General features: G+C 35.5%; 1 non-coding gene and 1 pseudogene across 1 annotated transcript; both read left to right on the top strand.

Moving 5' to 3' along the window:
• The first annotated feature begins 18561 nt into the window (after positions 1-18561).
• LOC107811825 (uncharacterized) lies at positions 18562-21553 on the top strand (annotated as a pseudogene).
• Positions 21554-23011: 1458 nt separating this feature from the next.
• Positions 23012-23169, top strand: LOC142170096 (U4 spliceosomal RNA). The gene has a single exon (XR_012699686.1). It is a non-coding gene; the product is annotated as a U4 spliceosomal RNA (small nuclear RNA).
• Positions 23170-23628: the final 459 nt, after the last annotated feature.

Here is a 23628-nt window from a genome sequence, read left to right as displayed (position 1 = left end):
AGTTCAGTCTTGAAGAGAAGGTAACGAATGTTGGACAGCATGGTCAGTTTCAGATATTTTGATGAATGTTATAACTGCTCGGTAATTCCTGAGAAGGGTGTGCATTTCAAAAGGCGTGTTGTGTTTTGACTTACGGATGTTCATCGGTATTGCAGTACTCACCTGGTTGACAGACTACTAATATTCAAATTATTGCTATGTGTCACGGAATAATTATGAAAGTATTCCTCATGGTATTATCATGAATGGAAAATGTGTTAATCATTCTAGTGCTGGAGTTGGGATCAGTTACGGTGATTCATGTGTTCGATGAATTTGGAGACTAGGAGTTCTCAGAAGTATATTGTTTCGGGTTGCGACCTATTTGAGGTGAGTATTTTATTTTAACTCAGTGTAGGCACTAGTTTCGTTAACTATTTGTGATAGCTACGCGCTATAAGTGTGCATATATGTGAGGTTTGAGCCAATGTGCGAGCATTAGGGCAGGTATTTATACTCGAAAGAATGCTTAGGCTATGATATGCCTAGAGTTGACTGTTAAGCGTAACAGTTATAACGTTTCTCATGTTCTTACCTTTGTTGAAACTATCTGGGCTACACTTGAGGTTACAAAGAGGCTAATTCCCTGAATAGACGGGGTAGTTACTATTTCTGCATTAAATTGCCGATTTGAAGTGTGTTAGTAGACTTTGCACATGCTTACACTATGGCGTGTTATTTATACCAGTCCAGGAGCATAAGAATCTTATTTCATTATCATATACAAGTGTAATTGTTTAATTGCTCCTGTATGATATGCTGGGACTGGAGGCCTGTGACGATACCAGACGATTCATATTATTGGCACGTGAGTTGTCCATACCGTGTGTGGGAATTTTATTTCTATGATAATATATCTAATTCATTAATTTTCTTCCCCTCCAATTGTGCACATGCGCCTACAGTTATCCTCTTCACGAAATTTGAGGAGTTAATTGTAACATTGTGGTTATGGTGGTGCTTGTTGAACTTACAATATGGCTCTCTTCCTTAAGCCATCTCCCATATTTGGGTACTGGGATTGCACATTTGTGGTTGGAGTTATATTGATGTGGCGTGTCTGTGAGATAGTTGTGTTTAATAATATAAGGTCATTGGACATATAATGGGTACTATCAGGTTTGATTACGGTATATTCAGGAGTATAATATTGAAAGTCGGCTTAGAAAGTGATTATGGTTATAGTTGGGGTGAGAGATCTCCATGACTTGTTGATCTGATAAGGGGTCATGAGATTTTCGCGTGTTTCTTTTATTATCAGCAGTGTACGAAGGTTTTGGAACGAGGTTTTATTTGATATGGGGTTTAATATCAGTAACGGGTTGGTTTTGGAGTAGTTACTGTGATCGGAAATGGTGCTACAAGCATGCAAGTGGTGTAATATGTTAGGTGATTATATCTCTGGTTATGGTTATGGCTTGATACAGCTTGTTCAGACTCATACAATGTACAAATGTAAGATTCGTGTCTTGAAAAGAAATCCTGAAGGTTGGAAATTAAATTCCAAGGTTTTAGGGCTAAAGGTTAAATTAAGGATTTTCAGTTGTATTGTGCTATCAGGCCTATATGGAATAGGGTGACGTGGGATCACCACTGGGTACGTGCGTGGTAATATGGAATAGTGATTTGATGGCTTGGAAAACACTCTTGGCACGTTCGAGGACGAACATATGTTTAAGTGGGGGAGAATGTAACGACACGGCCGATTATTTTGAGCAACACAACCCCGTTCCCCCATTTACTACTCAATTTATGCCTTACAATTGATTTATGACTTATCGGGTATGTTGGTTCCGGTCCGTAAGAATTTCGGAGTGAAATGAGATATCTAGTCTCATAATTTAAAACTTAAGTTGGAAAAGTTGACCGGATATTGAGTTATGTGTAAACGACCTCAGAATTGAATTTTGATGATTCCAATAGCTCCGTATGGTGATTTTGGACTTAGGAGCGTATCCGAAAAACTATTTGGAGATCCGTAGTGGAATTAGGCTTGAAATGCCGAACGTTGAATTTTTGGAAGTTTGACCGGGGGGTTGACATTTTGATATCGGGGTCAAAATCTAGTTCTGAAAATTTTGATAGGTCCGTTGTGTGCAAAATTTGAGGTCAATCGAACTTGATTAGATAGTTTCCGGCGTCGTTTGTTGAAATTTTAAATTTCAAAGTTCATTAGGCCTGAATTGGGGTATGATTCGTGGTTTTAGTGTTATTTGAGGGTTTGACTAAGTTCGTATGATGTTTTGGGACTTGATGGTATGTTTGGTTGAGGTCCCGGGGGGCTCGGGTGAGTTCCGATATGCTTTCAGATCATTTTTCCTTATTTTGCAACTGATGGAACTGGTGTCTGGTGTTTTTCTTCGCGAACGCGAAGGGTCTCACGCGTTCGCAAAGAAGGATTTTGGACTGCTGGTATTTGCCCATCGCGAATGCGATGAAGGAGACGCGAACGCGAAGAAGGGAGCTGGGGAAGCCTGCGAACGCGAGTGGGCGGATGCAAACGCGAAGAGGAAAGGAAGCTGGGGCCTACCTAGCATTAAGCCTTCGCGAACGCGGCTCGTGTCTCGCGAATGCGAAGGGCAGCGGTCGGAAGGCATCACGAACGCGATGAGGATACGATGAGGATATCGTGAACGCGAAGAGGGAATCTTGGCAGCACATTTTTTGTGCTTCGCGAATGCGAAGCTATGGTCGCGAACGTGATGGAGGCATTTCTGGACAGAATTAAAAGTTCCAAAACGAGGGTTTTGAGTTCATAACACAAAATCAAATTGGGGACTTGGTAGAAGGCGATTTTTGGAGAGATTCTTGAGTGGGTATTTGAGGTTAGTGATTCTTATCCAGTTTTGATTAATTTCCATGATTATGCCTTTGAATCCATCATTTAATGGGTGAATTAAGTTGAAAATTTTAGAAAATCATCTTGGTTTAATTTGAAGATTTGAGGGTCGAGTTGAGGTCGGATTTTGGTAAAATTGGTATGGCTATACTCGTGGTTGAATGGGCTTTAGGATTTTGTAACTTTTATCGGGTTCTAAAATGTGGGCCACACAGGTGATTTTTGGGGTGTAATTTCGGAATTTGTGAAAAATATTAGTATTTTGATAGGGAATTAATTCCTATAATTGTGTGGGCTGAATAAAAATTATTGTGATTAGATTCGAGCTATTCGAAAGTTGATACGCACAGAATAAAATTTTTGGAGCATTGTTTAGCTTGCTCGGCATTGGTATTGGCTTGTTCGAGGTAAGTAACTCTTTTAATCTTGGAGCTGAGGGTATGAACCCTAAATATACGTATTATGTGAATTGTTTGGATGTGACGCATATGCTAGGTGATGGACGTGTGGGCGTGCACTATTGAAATTGTGACGTAATTGGTTCCGTGAAATTTTGTAGTCAAATAATCTTGGCATTTTCTATGTAGTTTTATGTGTTAAAAGAAATTGAGCTGAGAATCATATTAAAAATAATGATGAGGCTATGTGACAATATTATCGAGACCCCCAGAAGTCATATTGATGTTGAATTGTTTGTTTAAAATGAAATTTCAAACTCAGTCATGTTCACTAATTGTGAGGATAATTATAGGATCGGGTTGCACGCCGCAGCATGCTATATTAGCTTTATTATAGCACGTGAGTTATCCGTGCGGATACAGATATTGATACTATAGCACATGAGTTGTCCGTACATCGCGTGAGTTGTCCGTACAGATTATAGCATTTAGGCTGAAGGAGCCCCTCCAGAGTCGATACACACCCCCAGTGAGCTCAGGTACCTACTGAGTGCGAGTGCCGAGTGCTGAGTGCCGAGTGCCGAGTGCTGAGTGATTGGGAGGAATGAGTGACTGTGAGGACTGAGTGACTGGGAAGACTGAGTCAAATGATACTCTGAGAGTATGCATATGGTTTCATCACTGAGTGCATCGCATTGACATGCACATTTGACATACAGGCATAGAGATGCATTTTTTTCATGTTGTACAGTATCACGTCATTCATGATTTCTCACACATATTGGCATATGGGCATAGTGATGCATTTTATACTGGATATCTGGAAAAAAAATGAGACATCTTATTTATATTGAAAGGATTTTTGGAAACATTACTGTTTTCAAAGTTACTCATATTTTTTGAAACTTCGGTAAACGATTTGGGTTTTCACTGATGTACTTGAAAGGGCAGAATTATTTTCAGAAATCATGATTTTATTGAGCATTTTATTTCTGAGTTATTTCGGGTATTACTTGTTTGATATTGTTATGAACTATTATTGGTTATGGAAGTTGGACTCTGACCTTGGTACAAGCTCTTCACTACTTTCAACCTAAGGTTAGGTTTGTTACTTATTGAGTACATGGGGTCGGTTATACTCATACTACACTTCTGCACCTTGCGTGCAGATATTGACTATTGACGTTGCTGTGATTGACGGGAGCCGGAATTGAAGATGTACCTGCATCCCGGTTGTAGCTGCCTCTTGTTCATGGTAGCCTTAGATTCATAAAACTCTGTTTATGTACTTTTCAAACAGATGATGTATTTATTTCGTACTAGTTTTGTAAACTCTATTCTTAGAAGCTCATGATTTGTACTACCAGTTCTTGGGGAATGTATAAGATTAAGATTTTTTTTTTACTTAAATTACTTTAATTATTGTTATTTGAGTCGGATAGTTGATAATTGGCTTACCTAGTGGGTTGGGTTAGATGCCATCATGACTAGTCGAATTTTGGGTCGTGACACCATCCTGGGTGTAAAACATCCTGAGAATAGGAAGTTGGCTCTGAAATATGTGTTATAGAATTGAGTATATTCTGATTGGTAAAAGTTGAGGCTGCAAAAGGTAGAACTGGAGGAGAAAGGGGTGAAAGAAAATAAGAATCTGTGAGATCAGATAAAATCACAGTGTTGCAGACATAATCACTTAGATAAGATGGAGTTTGATGAGGCATGCTAGATCTCCTAAGTATAGTATCCAACATTGGTGAAGGTGAAGTGGTATTAGGTGAATGTTGGATATGAGTAGGATGAAAAAAACTAGGGGAGTTTTGTGATTCAGTCTCTAAAAGTTCAGAATGATCTGGATGTTTAGGAGATGTAGGATCTGGAGGAGACTGATTAGGTGTACTAATGCAGGAAGGTGGAGTGTATGTGTTATTGACTGGAAACATGGGAGGATTAATCTGAGATGAAAAAGGAAAGACATTTTCATAAAAGATCACATTTCTAGACACAAAATACGTTTTAGATTGAAAGTCGGGCAATTTGTAACCCATCTTTCCAAAAGGGTAACCCAAGAATACTCAAGGCACGGATCTAGGATCTAGTTTAGACCTATGTTGTGACAGAGTGGAAGCATAACATAAACAACCAAAGACTCTTAAAGAAGAATAATCAGGCAATTTTCCAAATAACTTCTCATAAGGTATTTTTGAATGTAGAACTTTGGAGGAAAACCTATTAATAAGGAAAGTAGTTGTAAGAAGGCAATCTCCTCAATAGAAAATGGTAAATGTGATTGAAAAAGAAGAGATCTACATGTTTCAAGTAAGTGTCTATGCTTCCTTTCTACAACCCCATTTTGTTGAGGGGTAGCCACACAGGTTGTTTGATGGATAATCCCTTGTGAAGAAAAAAAATGTGAGGTTAACCTGCTAGAACCTAGCTCAAAAGCATGGTCTGACCTTATTATTCTAACTTTTGTGTTGAATTGTCTTTCAATCATTGCCAAAAGAAATGTGAGAAGGGTAAAGCCATTGCTTTTGGTACTAAAAAGGTATGTCCAATTTCCTCTACTGTAGTCGTCAACTATAGTTAAAAAATACTTATACCCATCATGCGTGCTTTATTTATAAGTTCCCCAAGTATCTACATGTATAAGCTCAAAAATAGAAGTAGAGGAGATAGCACTAGATTGAAATGGCAATTTAGTTTGCCATGCCAGCTTACATACTTGACATGGATCATATATTTGAAAAAGGCATATGCCTCAAACGCTAGTACCAGAGGCTTACATCAGTAGACCCTCTAAGAAGACTAGGAACTGAATTGGAAATTGCAACATTTACTGGCTGCTTAGAATTGAAAACAGAATTATAAATTGCAGGATTACTAGGCTGCTTACAATTGACCTTAAACTGAGAAACACCTTGATTTCTATCCTTAGAACTAGACTAACTAGATTGCAAAATGTATAAACCTCTCTTGACTTCACCAAGAACCAGACGTCTCTTCATTGAAGGGCCCTGCATTATAACACCATAGGAAGAGAAAATTAGCAGACAATTAAATTGTTTATACAAATTCTGAATAGAAAGTAAGTTGTATCTGAAACTTGGAACAGATAAGACATTTGAAAGAATGAGATTTGGAAAACTCCTGATATTTTCCCAATGAGTAACTTTTATCTTGTGTGAGTTAGGTAAACTAATGTGTAAAGATCCGTTTACTGGCTTTATATTAAACATGATTGATGCATCATATGTCATGTGTTCTGATGCGCCTGAATCTAAAATCCAGGTGAGGGAATTGATTGAAGAAGAACAAGAAAAATATTTGGAGTTAGGCATTGCTTTACCAGCACAATTGATAGAGACTACGGATTCAGAGTTTTGCTCGTTCTGACCAACTTTGACCTGTTGAAGTAAGTTGAAAAGTTAATTAAGCTGCTCCTGAGTTATAGACTTGTTACCATATGCTCCTTAAAAAATATTGACTGATTATGATGGAATTTCGGATCCTGCATATGCTACATTGCAGTGTGTAGCTCCTTGATATTCCTTAGACTTGGTAAACTTAAAATCTGCAGGAAAGCCCACAATCCTATAGCATTTTTCTGTTGCATGCCCAGGTTTTTTACAAAAACTGCATATCACGTTGTTTCTCTTTCCCTCATAGCTTCCCTTCTACTTACTTTCAAACTTCCCTTGCGTTTGGTTTCCAAACTTGTTTGTGGTAAAAACAGCAGGCTCTCCTCGATGTTATGTGACATGAATCTCCCTTTGTTTTTCATCTTGAATGAGAAGTGAGTAGGCTTGACTCACGGTTGGAAGAGGAGACATCATTAAGATGTTACTTTTAACACTTGAATAGGCTTCATTCAGTCCTATGAGGAACTGAATGAGCCTTCCATCTTGGTAAGATTTTAGTGACTTTGCTTTGCCACCACAAGAGCATGTACAACTGCAATGAATACAAGTATTCAGGGTATCCAACTCATCTCAAATTCTTTTTACTTTTGTGTAGTACCCTGCTACATCTGATGAACCTTGAGTTAAATCACTCAATTCTTTTTGTAGTTGATATAGCTGAGCTCCATTACATTGGTCAAATCTGTCCTCCAATGTTTTCCAATGATCCTTAGAAGTCTTTGAATAAATAACACTCTCTGCTATCTCCTTAGAGACTGAGTTGAGCAGCCAAGAAATCACCATGTCATTGCAGCGATTCCAGGCTTGTGAGAGAGTTTAAATGCTTGTTGGTTCAACAAAGCTTCCATCAATGAAGCCTATTTTATTTTTGACAGACAAAGCAATGATAACTCCTCTTCTCTATCCAATATATCCTTTTCTATCAAATATGGAATTTACCAGGAGCATCCCTGGAGAGTCTGAAGGGTGAAGATAGTAAGTATGAGCGGAGTCAATCACAATAATATTCCCAGGATCAAGGGTAAAGGTCTCTTCCATGGTAGATCCCATGATGAAGAGAGCAAGAAATAAGATTGAGAATGAAGAAAAAAAGAAGAAGATTGAGAATGAAGAAAAAAACTCTGCAAAAGCCTAAAGGATTAGCATTGCTCTTGATATCATATTAAAACACAAAGATGAGAAATTTTTTGATTTTCTTTCTTGAATGAGTTGTGTTGTACATCCTAGTGTATTTATCCAAAATAAAAATGGAATCTCTTGAACATTCCAATGCCCATAAGGTGTCCCATAAGCAGCCCATACTAGTGTCTATTTGTTTAATTTTGTCTAGTTCTATATACACTTTTTGTCATATTCCACATTCTTTCTATCCGTTGGAGTCCAGTTGTAGAGCATGTGGGAAGCATCAGCCTACTCCTTTTATTTAGGCAATAATATCTGCTTCTTTTCCCTTTCTTTATCCAAAACTGCATGCAATATCCCGATATGAAGAAGGTTGATATGTGAGTAGTAGTACTTTTATTTTAATGAGACTAAGAGCCTGTTTGGATTGGCTCAACTTAAGTCGTACTTAAAAGCACTTTTTAAGCGTTGGAGTTTGTTTTATAAATAAACAGTTACATATTTGGAGATTAAGCACTGCTTTAGAGAGGTCAACCAAGTTGAAGATGGACTAGCTAAATATGCAAATACTTTGCAAAATGCTAGTATAATTTTTGCATACCAAGATCTTCCCGAAGATATCAAAGGAGCTTTTTTTTTTTGGATAGATGGCAACTTCCTAGTATGAGAATAAGATATGATACGACAAAAAAATTTGTAAGTTAAGTTACCTCAATGGTAACTGTGGCAATAACTGTTTTTGTTATACTACACATAAATGTTTTATCACTAAGGCAAGGCCACATCCTCATCAAGTTAAGTCTCTGGTTATGCAATGAAAACCCAGATCCTACTGGGAACTTTATATAAAAAAAAAAAGTTGAGCTAAGCTTGATAAAGAGGTTTTGTGGCTTTCCACTGGGGATCCAGTAATTGTTTTGGGACCTGACTAATCCGGATTCGTATTTGGAAAGTCTTCTTTTGAGGGTAAAGCGTTTCTACTTAAAGTAATTCTATTCTCAGGACTTGAACCTAAAATCTTTAATTAAGGACAAACAAGTGTACTTATTATCTTACCGCAACCTCTGTTAGAAGACATAATAGTGTTACTTGTGAGGTACAAATAATACGAGATTGGAAGAAGGATTGTCGATAATATTTCATGTAAAACCTTGCTTTGCGTTTAAGGAAGACACACCATATTAAAGGCAGATAGTCAAACCCTGAATTGTATGAATGGAATGGGAAAGCCTAGAGAACTTGTAATAGGAGACGCTTATAGCTTGTTTGACCAAGCTTCTTCAAACCTAAAAGCATTTTTTTTAAAATACTTTTTTTCAAAGTTGAAGTGTTTGGCCAAACTTTTGCAAGAAAAAAAGTATTTTTGAGGAGAAGCAGAAGCAGTTTTGTAGAAGCAGAAAAAAGTAGATGATCATACAATTTACATGTGAAAAATATATTACATGTGAAAAATATATTTATATACTAAGTTTAAAAATAATAAAGCATTAAATTTTTCCTTAACCTTTGAAATTATAAAAATGATTACAAGCCAACAAGTAACTAAAATCAAAATCCTAATTCCCAAACCTATTATGTTACTCCTACTAAAACTAAACTATTTTCTGCATTCACTAGCAAGTCACAAAGTATTCTAGCGATTATGAGTAGCAAACTAGAATGTATTGAATATGTTTCCTTTTAGATGATTTAGATTTATCTTTTTGAATATTTAATCTTCTATAGACTTTATTCTTGAGTCCCAACTTGGTTAATATCTTTCTACTCATGTGATTTTTTTTTTGGTCTTTGCTTAGTTTTTTTTACGTTGTTGTAGAGTAGTTGATGGATCTATACTATGACAATCTTTCATGTTTTCTTAATTCATCACCATTTAAACAGTAAAACTGTCTAGAGAGTTTTGCTAAAGTATGTATATTATTGTATTTTATTTTTACTCGCGACTTTTATATGAGATTTAAAAATATACCGAAAATTAACCGAATTGTACCGATACCGAAGAGAAACCGACATGATTGGGACGATATCGAAAAGTTTAATTTTCTTTATACATAATAGAATAACCGAAAAATTGGTATGATATAAATTTTATAAAATAACCGGCCGAACCGAAACTTTAACACTCCTTAGAGCATATAGATGTGTCGTCAGAGTAGAGCTTGCACTTGCAGTCTTGTATTTGAACAAAGCAAGAGGCAAGGGACAAGATATGCAGAGTTATATAATATGGTTCAAAATATTCACAAATTTAGTTTAGCGAGGAAAGTATTCCGTCTTTTAAGTTTATAAGGTGGATTTGTTGATCGGTCATGTCATATAGGTCGAATTTCACATCCAATTGCATGCCTCTTATTAGCCCAAATGCCCCAGGAACCCGCTTCCGCTCATCTTGTTGGGAAAGTCACATTTTCTTGTTTCTGGATCACATTGTGTGCTTGGAAGGACATGCATTTACAAGAAGAAAGATATGTTGAGGATCAGTTTGAGCAAACAAGAACGTATGGAGAGCAATAGCATATGTCAGGATGATGCCCTTGGAACAGAAACTGATTCAGAATGTAAATTCTATGGGTTCAACCTTTAAGATTTTTAGTATTGAACTTATTATATCCTTAAAGTATTTACAATTTGTTGCTATTTTAGTGAAACTTTGCACATAAATGTGTGCTCCGCGTCGAAAGATATTGAACCCGCTAGTACAGGGCTACATCCTCCCCTGCCTTGGAGGTCAACCTCATGCTTCCTAGATAAATAGTACTTCCCCTGTTCCAACTTATGTTATTGTGAACCAACCCGACTTAGTAAGGAATTATGGGCCAAAAGTGTGAAACAAGGTTGATCCAGTTGGGACTATTGGGCATGGAGCTACAGGCCCAATAACTAAACAACCGAATAGAATGCTAGGACATTATATTTGGGATCCGGGGAAGATGCAGACCAACCGTATTTGTGAGTAAAGTGTTTGTTCCTTCTCATCACCATTCTAGACCATGTGTCTCTCATCCCCTTCTTTGGTTCTCTTCTATCTTACTTAGCCTCTTTATATTGTATTTCCGTTTATGTTGTTCTACTTCTTTGAACTATAATTGTTAATTACTATTATCAATAATCTGTATTTTGGAATTGTTTCATATGCAGTACACTTTTCTTTGTAACATATCCAAGAGAAGAATATTATATCTCTATATTTAGAAATAGTTAACTTTTTTCATTTTACGGGTGATTTATAGTCACAAAATATCCAATGCTTGTTTCACACTACAAATTTCAAAATTCTTTATTTCTTTCTTATATTCCTTAGTCAAATGACACTTAAATTAGCACGGAGTCCCTAAACAATATAATCGTAAGACTTCTAAAGAAAACAATCACGCAATATTAACTGATGAATTGCTTTTGAGTCCATACCTTATCAACGGTTCATTAAAATAAAATGGACAAATTGCACTTCTCCAGAACCCTTTTATTTATTGTATATTGCCTCCATCTTTCTCGTTAGTTACTAGCAACTTACGAAGACTTCTACCCCCCCCCCCCACCCACACACACACAAATTGTATTTTAAAGATGCAATATCTACAAATTTAAAGGTATATATATATATATATATATATATATATATATATATATATATATATATATATATATATATATATATATATTTCTCGTTAATTTTCTATTATCTCACGAAAATTCTACCCTCCACCCCCCCACACACACAAACAAGAAATATGAAGCTAATACAAATGTTAGCGTAAGCTTAATTTGATTTCATTTGGTTGGCTTTTGCTTACTCCTAATAAATTCATAATTATATTTTAAAATAATATTTCTACAAATTTAAAGGTATATATATATATATATATATATATATATATATATATATATATATATATATATATATATATACCTTTAAAATTATGCACTAATAGTACAATTTTGTCAAATTCCCCTGTGCCTTTGTGAGAAGTAGCAATCATGCATGAGATTGAGGACCACAATGTTTAAGAGATGCATATATGTAGAACGATGAATGGTGCATGGAAACAAGAAATAACGAAAAGAGTTAAAAGTGTTTTTGGAATTACGAAACGAAGGAATTCTTATTATAAGGATTAAAAAAGCCATTGGAAAATCTAAAATATAGTTTGAATATCATATAAGTGATTTTTTTTATTATCTAAAATAAGTCTTACTATTACGTTATTATGGTCTTATTAGCGGTATTTGTCAATGGTGGGATTTAAATAGAGAACTTGATCGATAATCACCTATAAAGACAAGGATTATTCGTGTCACAACCCAAAATCCGTAAAGGTCGTGATGGCGCCGAACACCACTGCCAGGCAAGCCAACAATAATTACTTAAATGGGTTCTCATTTTTGTTACTTTTGAAATCATATTTTCCTTCAATTTAAATCATAAAAGATGAAGCTTACAAAATAAATAATAATATCTTTAAAATTTCCAATACATCTCATCTCATAATCATCCCAAAAACCGGTGTCACAAGTATATGAGCATCAACTAGGAAGGTAAAATAAAATACAATAACTGTCCGGGATACAAATTTGGACAGAAAAGAAAATACAATACTCTGAGGGAGACTCCGTTGGAAAAGTTGATAAAATCACCCTCGGGCCCACGTACCCGGATTCCAAAAAATTTTGAAGATAAACTTTACCCATAACCCCACGAACTCAAATATATAATTTATTCTCCATTTCATGCCTAAATTAGTGATCAAAATCCAAAAATACCAATTTCTAGGTTTCCTACCAAAACCCCACAATTTCTACAAATTTTCATGTCTAAATCCATATATAAACCATGTATTTAACTTGCAATAGGTGGGAATCACTTACCTTGACATAGATGATGAAGATGGAGCTCCAAAATCGCCCCAAGACCGGCTCCCATGGAGAAAATGAAGTAAAAATGGCCAAAAATTCCGTTTTAAAACATCTCATTGCCTAGTCCGACTCCTTCTTCGCGAACACGGCAACCTCTTCGCGTTCGCGAAGCTCAGCCAACCCAGGCCCAGAAAACCTCCTTCGCATTCGCATTCCACACGACGCATTCACGAAGCTTTCTGTCCTCACTGCTTCGCGTTCGCATATCCAGCCTCGCGTTCGCGTAGGCCAAACATCCTCATGCCCAGTCCTTATTTCCTTCTACGCGTTCGCGACTCCCCATTCGCGTTCGTGTAGGTTCCTCAAGTTATTCACCGCGTTCGCGTCTCAACCTTCGCGTTCGCGAAGGCCAATCTCAACAACCCCAAAAATTTCCTCTTCGCGAACGCGTGACTTCCTTCGCGTTCGCGAAGAAGGACACTAGACACCAGCAACAACAGTTCCCAAGCAGCTCCAAATGATTCGAAACCACCCCGAAACACTCCCGAGGCCCCCGGGACCCCGTCCAATCATACCAACCAGTCTCATAACATAACACAAACTTGCTCGAGACCTCAAATCACATTAAACAATATCGAAATCATGAATCGCACCCCAATTCAAACTTAATAAACTTTGAAACTTCAACTTCTACAATCGATGTCGAAACCTATCAAATCACGTCCGATTGTCCTCAAATTTTGCACACAAAACATAATTGACATAACGGAGTTATGAAAATTTTCAGAACTGAGTTCGGACTCCGATATCAAAAGGTCCGACCCCGATATCAAAAAGTTCACTTCCAGTCAAACTTTTCAAAAACCTTCAAATTTCTAGCTTTAGCCAAATGACTCCAAAATGACCTACGGACCTCCGAATCCACATCCGGACGCGCTCCCAATGCCAGAATTACCATACGGATCTATTCCCAGACTCGAAATCTCAAAAGGACATTGATAACATTGAAATTCACTTCAACCCAAATTTATAAAATTCTTCCAAAATGCCAATTTCTACAATAGGCGCCAAAACGCTCTCAGGTCATCCAAAACCCGATCCGGACATACGCATAAATCCAAAATCATCATACGAATCTGTTGGAACCTTCAAATCCCGATTTCGATGTCGTTTACTCAAAAATCATACTTTAGTCAATTCCTCCAACTTAAGACTTCCGAATTTAGAATTTTCTTTCCAAATCAACTCCAAATTTTCCGAAATTCAATTCCGACTACGCGTACAAGTCATAATACCTTAAGTGAAGCTGCTCATGGCCTCAAACCGTCGAGCGATGCGCTAGAGCTCAAAACGACCGGTCGGGTCGTTACAATTCGATAAACCTAAAAGCAGAGGCGGATGCACATGTTAAGTTGAGGGTTACTGGCACCCGAAAACTTCGGCAAAAACTTCATATATACTAACAAATGTCGTCAAAAAATAGTCAGATATTAGCATAGGCCCCCGTACCAATCTTTAGAGTAGTGACAAATTTATATTGAGTGTCATGATGCCCCGCGACCGCCGAATCCTGAGTTCACCTCTCCCTAAAATTGTTATCTTTCAGCTGAATGAAGAAATGTGGTATCTTTTCTTTAAAAGACAAATAATAGTAATATATATATGGATCAGTACTTGCCACTAGGGGTATACATAGGTCGGGTTGGTTCGAATTTTTCAATTATCAAACCAAACCAATGGTGTCGGATTTTTAAATTTATAAACCAAACCAAACCAACAAAGTCGGATTTTTCAATCTCGTTTTTTTGAGTTTTTTCGGGTGTTTACGGGTTTTCGAGTTTTTATCCGGTAAAGTCTTAATAGCATAAAATATGTAACTTGTGCTCCAAATATTTCTTAAGTCCTAGTAAATTATAATTATATAATGTATTTTCCAAGAAACTAACACAATAATATGAGATAAGTCATAGCATTATACTAAAATATTCAATAACAAAGATAAAATAATAAAATTACACAAAACAAGTATTGCTAATTGATAAGTCATAATAAAAATTAACTTAATCTAAAAATACTATATAGGTCATGCTAAAATAAGTATAGCTAATAAGTACCAATATTAATTACATAACTAAGCAGTAAAGAAAAAGATAAACTAAGTTATGCATTATCATTATAAACCAATGTAAAACTAAAATAATTATCCAACACTATTGTCATTCCTAGTATTGAATTTAATTTCTTTTGTTAGTATTAGTATTGATTTGATTTTTGTTTGAGTTACTACATTTATGGGCTTTAAAATTTATTTACCATTCAAGAATGTTAAGTTTAAACTTGAAATAATATATTAAAAGATAAAATTGGGAAAAAGTTTTAAGAAATATTTATAAATTACATTACAATAAATATTTATATATATATATATAATATAATATTTTTAAAAATTATATAAATGTACTATCAAGTTGGTTTGGTTTCGGTTTGACTTTTTTAGTTAAAATCAAACCAAACCAATTATGGTCGTGTTTAAATTTTCAATACCAAACCAAAACACATCGGATTTTTTTCCGATTTGACTCGAATTATCGATTTGGTGCAGTTTATCAGTTTTTTTTTTGTACACCCCTAGTTGCCACATCCTACATTAATTTGTAATAGTAAGTTGTAAAAGTTTGTGGATACAAATTCAAAATGACAAGATATGTCTTGCTAGCTGTTTGGCATGCGCAGGGAACCAACCAAGTATAGAGCTTCTTGGCTAGTACTGCAAAACAGGAATCTGAGCCAATGACTTCTAAATGAAGAAATTTTAGGTGAAAAAATGAAGGATCAGTCAATTGAGTTAAAACTACATACGTAGCAAATAAGTATACGAGGAGACAGAATAAGGAAATTATTGTCCTTGAAAACCATATCATTTGTTATTTGTTACTAAGAATGGAAGTTGGTTCATCCCCTGGAATTCCCAAGTGCGAGGTGCAAATGTATTTGGACAAAAGCATTGTGCAATAAATGTATGCTTTAAAGGATTCTGATTCAAGACCATAGATAAAATGGCTTTTGGTAAACTAAAGGAGCTATAAAAAAGGCAGAAGTAAATGGAAAGTTTACAAAAAACTCCCATTTCTTTATCAAATGGAAATGATAGAGAATTTTTCCCCCGGTTTCCCACTCGGTCTTGTATTAATAAGTCCGACTAAATTCTAATTCGTATCGAAAAATCTCATATTGGAAAGTAAAACTCTCCAATATGACTCCATATCCGTGCCTGAACACGAAACATTTAGTTAGTCTGTTACAAACCTTGTTGGTAATGATATAAAACTTGTTGTCACCAATGCCTCTTTTTTTTCATAGTTATCTCAACTTCTAAAAGCAAATAAAAAAACAACACCCACCCCAAAGGTTCAAAGGTCAAGTTACCATTTGTTGTGGTCCTCATATATAATAATGCCAGTCAGTCTAAAATAGTACAGTTCCATTCGCTGGCCCTCTCCTAAGTTCCTAGGGTAAGCATTTGAATAGGCGGCATGTATTTAGGGAAACAAGAATTTAGGAGTTGTGCAAAGCAGATTTGTCTAATTATACAGGAAAGGCTGAAAGTAGTATCACTATTTTCAAGAATACTTCTAACTAGAAGATTAACAACAATAATAATATAATTCTCCCTAGCTGCACACCATTTAAAATGTCACTTTAAATATTCAAGAAGATATTAATTATCTCGTTTTCAATCTACCATTGCTCTAATAAATAATTTATTAATTAGTTTACTGGAAAGTCTCTCAATAGTTATCGGATTCTAAATTAATTATCATTACATATTTAATAATTTTTTTGAGATAAACTAAGGTTTGGACAGAAGCTAATGGGTTTAGGAGCGGAACCAAGGGGTCCAAGGGAATCCTCTTAACCGAAAAATTACACTGTGTACACAAAGTTAGAATTAATTCATATATAGTAAATGTTGTATTCCCTGACTTGTCTGTGCGTATACTTCTTATATTTTGAATCCCCTTATAAAAAACTGAATCCGCTACTAATTGGGCCAAACCTGTAAATTGTACTCCAGCTACTCGCCTGATGTTATACACATTTGGGAAGATAAAAAAAAGTATTTTAGTCAAATAATTCTTATGATTAGTGCTATTAGAAAGGACTGAAGCTAGTAATTATACCTCCCTAGTCCCAATTTATATGTAATATTCGAATTTCGAGAGTCAAATAAATTTTTTTATCGCAATATTTCATATATCTCTTAAATATTTTGAATTATTAATTAGTGTGACTTATAATACTTTTTACGTATTTTTCAAATACGTATTTAAACTTAAACATTCTATATCCCAATTCTTAATCAAATTAAGAAGTTTGAATTTCCAAATTCAAATTAGGCCGCATAATTGGGAGCTGCGACATATGGATAGTGGCAAGAAGAAGGACAGAAGGCCCAAACTAGGGTTTCAAGGGAAGGGTTGTGAACATCATGAGTGGCAAGTACAAGCACAAAACAAACTTTAGTATGTATGCAAAAAGAAGTCTGTCTGGAGAGAATTGAGGGAAGGAAAGAGCTAGGGTAGTGAGAATCATTATATATCTCTCTAAAAAGCTTTTTTTTTTTTGGGTTTCTCGTCCGCTATCCAGTATCCGTATTGGGGCCCGACTAAATCTAGATTCGCGCCGTCAAGTCACACATTGGGGGTAAAGTGTCTCCAACAAAGGTGACTCCATACTCAAGGCTCGAATCCGAAACTTCTGATTAAGGATGAAGGAGTACTTACCACTCCCGCACGACCTTTGTTGGTTCTCTATAAAGCTTTACTCCACGTGGCTTCAAACATCTAATTAATTAGCATATAAGCTTTAACTCTCACATCAGCAACATAGACTTGGAAAGAGATTTGTGTTGAGAGAGAGAGAGTGTGTGTTTTTCTTTATAACGAAAGTGACATGGATTGAGGACCCAAATCAAAAGTTGCATTTACCCTGCAGCTTCGACAAACCAAAGGCCTTCTCTCCTTTCACTCCATACAAATCAAAGCCTGAGGTCTTATTTATCTACGCTACTTTGGTTTATATTATCTCCTCAATTGTAATAATTTTCCTTGGCAAGGTTGTACATAGGCACTTTTTTCAAAAAAGAATTTCCATTACACATAGGGATCAAGAAAATGCAAGTGAGTATTGAATCCACACATATTTAGTTGGATACTCTCAATAATATCACTAAGCTATAAACATCGGTGGTACATGGACACATTTATCTTTCCGCGATAAGAGTGAGTAGTGGTGGCAAATTGAATTAAAAAATTAATTATCATCTACTAAAAAATGGGTTGGATAATGAATTTTTAAAATTGAGTCAAATATGGATAAAAACCATATTATCCACTTAGAAAATAGATAATTAATAGATAACTAATGAGTTTAACTTTTATATTTGTAAAGACTCAAATTGGGGTTCCTCAAGTTTGGGAGCCTAGAAATTCTCCCAAAAGTAATCATATTCAAGAAGCCATGGATAATATGAATATCCATATTATCCGCCGGCTAACCCATTCTTTATCCGTATTAAATATAAATCGGGTCAGATAATTTATCTGTTTTTACATTATTTTTTTTCGACCCGCCTATATACGACTCGACCGTTTGCCACCCCTAAGGGTGAGTCATGTTCATTGTTGGGATAACTTGAAAGTATATTATCAAATAAAGAAAAATGACCATTGTTAATTCTCTTTTTTTTTAATGATCGAGAAATCTATCTAGGGTCAATCCTGAAGACCAATTATAGCTTCCGAACCTCAGGGATATATAATAGGTCCGTCTGTCTATCCTTCTCCAAATAAATATTAGACTTAGTTCGCATGATGCTGAGCTCCAAATTGTGACCTAAATCACAAATTCCTCTACCTTTGCCGCTTGAACTAAGCGCTTTAGGGCAGCAAGCTATAGCATAGTAGCATGTATAGCACTTTCATGGTTACTGTATGGTTATTAAGGGCTTTGCAAAGAAGATAAAATTATTATAATGGTCAATCTGTCAGCTGATATCACGTGAAGTGGCACAAGTAGAAGTCCTTCCTATCCATTCACTTCCCATAAAACAAGCTGCTCTATTTACTAGTACTACTACTACTAGCTACCTTCCTCTCTCCATATTCCTTTTTCTTCTTCTCTTTCATTAACCAATGCTTGCCTACTTTTGCTTTAGGAATTGCAAAGATGGAAGGAAATGTAAATCTTGCTAGCCTTTGGTAAGTAGCTTAATCTTATTCACATATGTCTATACATGCTATACTCTTTAATTAAGTACACAAAAGACATGTAAAAGCCACACAATATTATCATATGAAGTAAGATGCTATATTTTATTATCATTTAGAATGTCCAGAGGCGGATCTATGTTTAGAGCAGAGGGGTCATTGGAACCCGTTTATCTCGGCAAAACTTCTAGATATATATGTGTATATTTCGTGAAAACGATTATATATTTTAGTTGAGACTCTTAAGATCAAAATTTCAAATGGGGTTATTGGTTGAGCAGTCCACTCACGTGCTCCATCACCTTAAAATCCTGGATCCGTGTCTGTGACTATTATAAATACAAGCATAAAGAAGCACAAGAACATAGAAGGGAGAAAAAGAACTAATAAGAAAAAAATCTACTTATGAGTGATACTTGCTAATTAAGCTTCTTACAGTAAGTCTTTCTCAATAGGCTTAATTATTTACTTTTTTTCCCTTGTTGCTGCAGCTAGCTTATTCAGAAGGTTTAGCTTTGTCAACTTCATCAGTTGCAGCTACAGTTGTGTTTATAATATAGAGCAAACAATGTATAACTCAAGCAACTACAGCTGTAATTACAACCCCATTTTCTCATCTAATTTATTCAACATCCCTTCTCCTTGTATGCAATATGAACACGAACTTTTCTTCCAATATTACCATGATCAACTTCAACAGAATCTTGACGATACCTTAGCTGAGATCAGTACTGAGACTGCCATTATTAACACGGCAGATTCCAGCAAAGACGAGGCTATAATCAGTAGAAATGAACTTGAACAAGATCAGGAAGCGCGTAAGAATAAAAAGGGTAAAGTAAGCAGCAACAAGAGAGTGTCTAAGAAAGATAGACACAGCAAGATTAACACTGCTAAAGGCCCGAGAGACCGAAGAATAAGACTTTCAATTGATATTGCTCGCAATTTTTTCAATTTACAAGACATGTTGAGGTTCGAGAAGGCCAGCAAAACTCTGGAGTGGTTGCTTATAAAGTCAAAATCTGATATCAAGGAGCTCTCCAAAAGTCGAATAAGCAAATTAAGATGTAGTACTGTTATGGGTGCAAATAGTGAAACCTCCACTTCTGAATGTGAAGTTGTATCAGGAATTGATGAATCTCCATCCAATCAAGGCAAATGCTAAAGGAAATTCTTGCAACAAGGAGAAGAAGAAGGAGAAGGAGAAGGAGAAGGATAAATCAGTTCGTCGAGCTGCATTTTATCATCCATTTGCAAAGGAATCAAGGAAACAAGCAAGAGAGAGGGCAAGGGAGAGAACAAAACTAAAGAAAAACTTTTGTGAATCTCATCGTTTGAACTTAAGATCTTGGAATTTCTCCCAAAGGGGCGAAGAATCAGGTAACCACCAACATGTTTGTAGTTCGTGACTATATCACATCTAAAAGTTTAAGTTGTTAGAGAAGAATAATTTTAATTATTTACTGTAATTAATTATGTTCAACGAGCGCTTCACGTGCGTCCAGACTCTTTTTCTTGGCCAAACACGTGAACAATGAACAGTCGTAAAATTTGAACTCAGGACCTTTGCCCGGACAAATACTATATTGAATTGTATGACCATCTAAATTAAAGGTTTAAATTGTTATTAAAAGCATACTTTTAATTACTTAATTATGTTTTCAGCGGGATATACTAGCATGAATCATCCTTGTCAAGAAATGCAAGCTGAAGTTGAAGAACTCACCTCACACAATGAGAAGCAGCTTTTATTAGGGACTAAAGCAAACATTGGTTATGATTGTAATTTGGTGGCTACTGGCAATTGGAACCCATTTTCCATCTTCAACTATCAACAAAATGCTGAAATTCCCCATGAGGTAAATTTCGGACTTCATTCATAAGTTCATTTATAATTATAATCACATGAAAAGAAAAGGAAAATAGGAGCAGATGATTTCTAAAGTACTCCAAGTGATCTATGAATTTCTTGCCCTATATGAACTCGCCAGTTAGGAGCTCTACTCATATTCCAAAGGCGCTACTTCATCTATTGCATACTTTTATAAAGCTTTAAACTATGTGTTCTCACTAGCTGCATTTGATCATCTTCTTTGTTCTTTTTTTTTTTTTTTCCTTTTGCAGCATCAAATTACAGACTTTCCGTTTTCGTGAATGTTGAGGTAAGCCGAGATCAAGGAAATTCTTTGTCGACCACGTACCATCACAACTTTCTTCAGTTTGTGTTAATTCGAGATCTGTTTGGTTCTGTTGATTATGTAAAATAAACTTGTATCCTCATTTTGCATATATTCAATCAAAAAACTTTTTGGTTACTCTCTCATGTATTTGATCTGTAAATTTAAGTTACCAAATGTTTCTCATTATTCAATGTTCTTGCCTCAATTAATTTCATTCAGATAAGTTAATATTCAAACAACATACGAGAAATTTTTTGTGATAGAAAATCTCAATATTCTCATGTATTAGAGGTATTAAATTCGTTGCTCTAGAATAAGTCTACATTAGGGTATTGCAGGACATTAAAATGAGAATAGGGTAGGATCCTCTTTTTTCATAAGCAGTGATGACAATGTGAAGAAACTAAAGGGATTACAAGAAAGAAATTGAATGGGATATAAGGGTAATTCACAGATCTTTTCTTATTGATATGTCTAACACTATGCTTCACTGGATTAACTAATTAATAGTATTGCACTTCCAATATATGCAACATATAATCATATGATGGAATAATTTTTAATTACCAAGATATTCTCATTCATTTATTTGATCAAAATTTAAAGCTGCAGCATCATGCACATAGAATGATCCCTTGTTAATTTGTTCACTGTCGCACTCGAGCCTAGATAGTTTTTTAGACTATGATTTCTATAATTACTTCCAAAAGTTTTGAACTGTGTTTATATGAGTTTATTCAGTGGTATCATTGTATTTCAACAAAATTTCAATTATTAATCTGCTAGGGTTTAGTGAAACTGTCAATCCTTACTAGTTTCCCATGCACAAAATTGCAGTGTCCCTGTCCTAAACTTACATATCATGCCTGTAATATATTATATGTATATATAATACACATATAATATAAGGTCTACAAGATGGCTATCATAAGGTCTACAAGATTTACAGAGTGTGAAAGCTGTGATTCTTAAATTTATAAACCATAATATTTTATTAGAGCAGAATAAGTAGTTTTGGATAAATGGTCATACATGTTAAATCCTCAATCAATCCCTTTAATTTACTGATATATGTATCAAATCTTGCAAGATGAATGGTAAAAAACCATATATTGGTGTTTTCTTTTTGTGTGGACAAGAGTGGGTTGCTCTAGTGGTAAGCATCCTCCACTTCCAACCAAGAGGTTGTGAATTCAAGTCACCCCAAGAACAAGGTGGGGAGTTTTTGGAGGAAGGGAGCCGAGAGTCTATCGGAAATAGCCTCTCTACCCTAAGGTAGGGGTAAGGTCTGCGTACAAACTACCCTCACCAAATTCCACTAGTGAGATTATAGTGGGTTATTGTTGTTGTTGTTGCCTTTTGTTTTTGCGCTTTCAGTTAGCTTCAGAATAATGACTATTTGACTGTAAATATAACACCACTCTTTCTTCTTTTCATATACTCCATTTGATATAAAAGTCAAGAAAAAGGTAATGGTTTTATCATCGATGTTTATACGAGTTTTACATTAATAGCATTTGATCTTACCCAAAATGGACATGTAAAATTGAATCAGTTATTCTCAAAAGAAACTTGTATTATCTTTTCAAATTTTCTTTTGCTTTACACTTACTCACGTGAATGTAAAACTCGTCTTTCAAATGAAGCAATAGATAAATGGTAAACACTTTCTCATCTTTAACATGGAAGCTAATGCAAAAAAGAAAAAAAGGTTAGTTATTTATGGAATTTGAAGTAAATTTTCTAAAATTAATGACTGATGAGAATTGGTTTTGTATTTGAACTTCCTTGCAATGAAGTATTCCCTTTAGTATTCCTTTATTTAGGCGTTACCTGTGCCAAAAACTTCTCTCTTAATTTCCCTCTTTTTCTTTACTCTTATAATTCTGGTATCTTTGCGCTTGGGGCAATGACGCAGCTAGTGAGGTTCTAACCGAGGCTCGTCTATTGCTGGTTGAAAACTATTTCCAAACCCCCTCTTCGGCCTGGGTTCTGCCTTGGCCGTTGAGAATTTTTGAAAGGGCTTCCCTTCTGGTTCTGGGTAGAGCCCTACAAAAAATAAAATAATTAAAAAAAAAATCTGGTAATTAATTAACAGCAGTAATATTTGACTTGGGAGACACCAAGGACGAGAGCTTTTTCAGGTGGATAGTTGTAATTCTCGAATTGTTCATCTCCTTCTATATTGATAAGGACAGGTGGGCATGCGCAAGAAAAGGAAGCATACGTTAACTAATTACGCTCCTTTTCTAAGCTGACAGATGAAGAAAAAGAATCACAAGCTAAGTGACAAGAAACAGAATAATGTCACGTGCTTAGTATTTAACTAAGTACACGTGCGTTACTTGACAACTCGCTCACAATCTCGCATAATTTTCTCACGTTCTTGCTATGCAAGTCAGCCTTACCACACTCAAGATCACTAAGGGAATGTTAGAACACAAGAAAATTGTCAAATGAAGCTTTTGTATTAGAGAGAACTTGATTGTTTTTGCTTGATGAATTACA

This window comes from Nicotiana tabacum, chromosome 15 (assembly GCF_000715075.1).
Source record: "Nicotiana tabacum cultivar K326 chromosome 15, ASM71507v2, whole genome shotgun sequence".
In the NCBI taxonomy this organism is placed as follows: domain Eukaryota; kingdom Viridiplantae; phylum Streptophyta; class Magnoliopsida; order Solanales; family Solanaceae; genus Nicotiana; species Nicotiana tabacum.
This window is presented reverse-complemented; position numbering and strand designations above follow the sequence as displayed.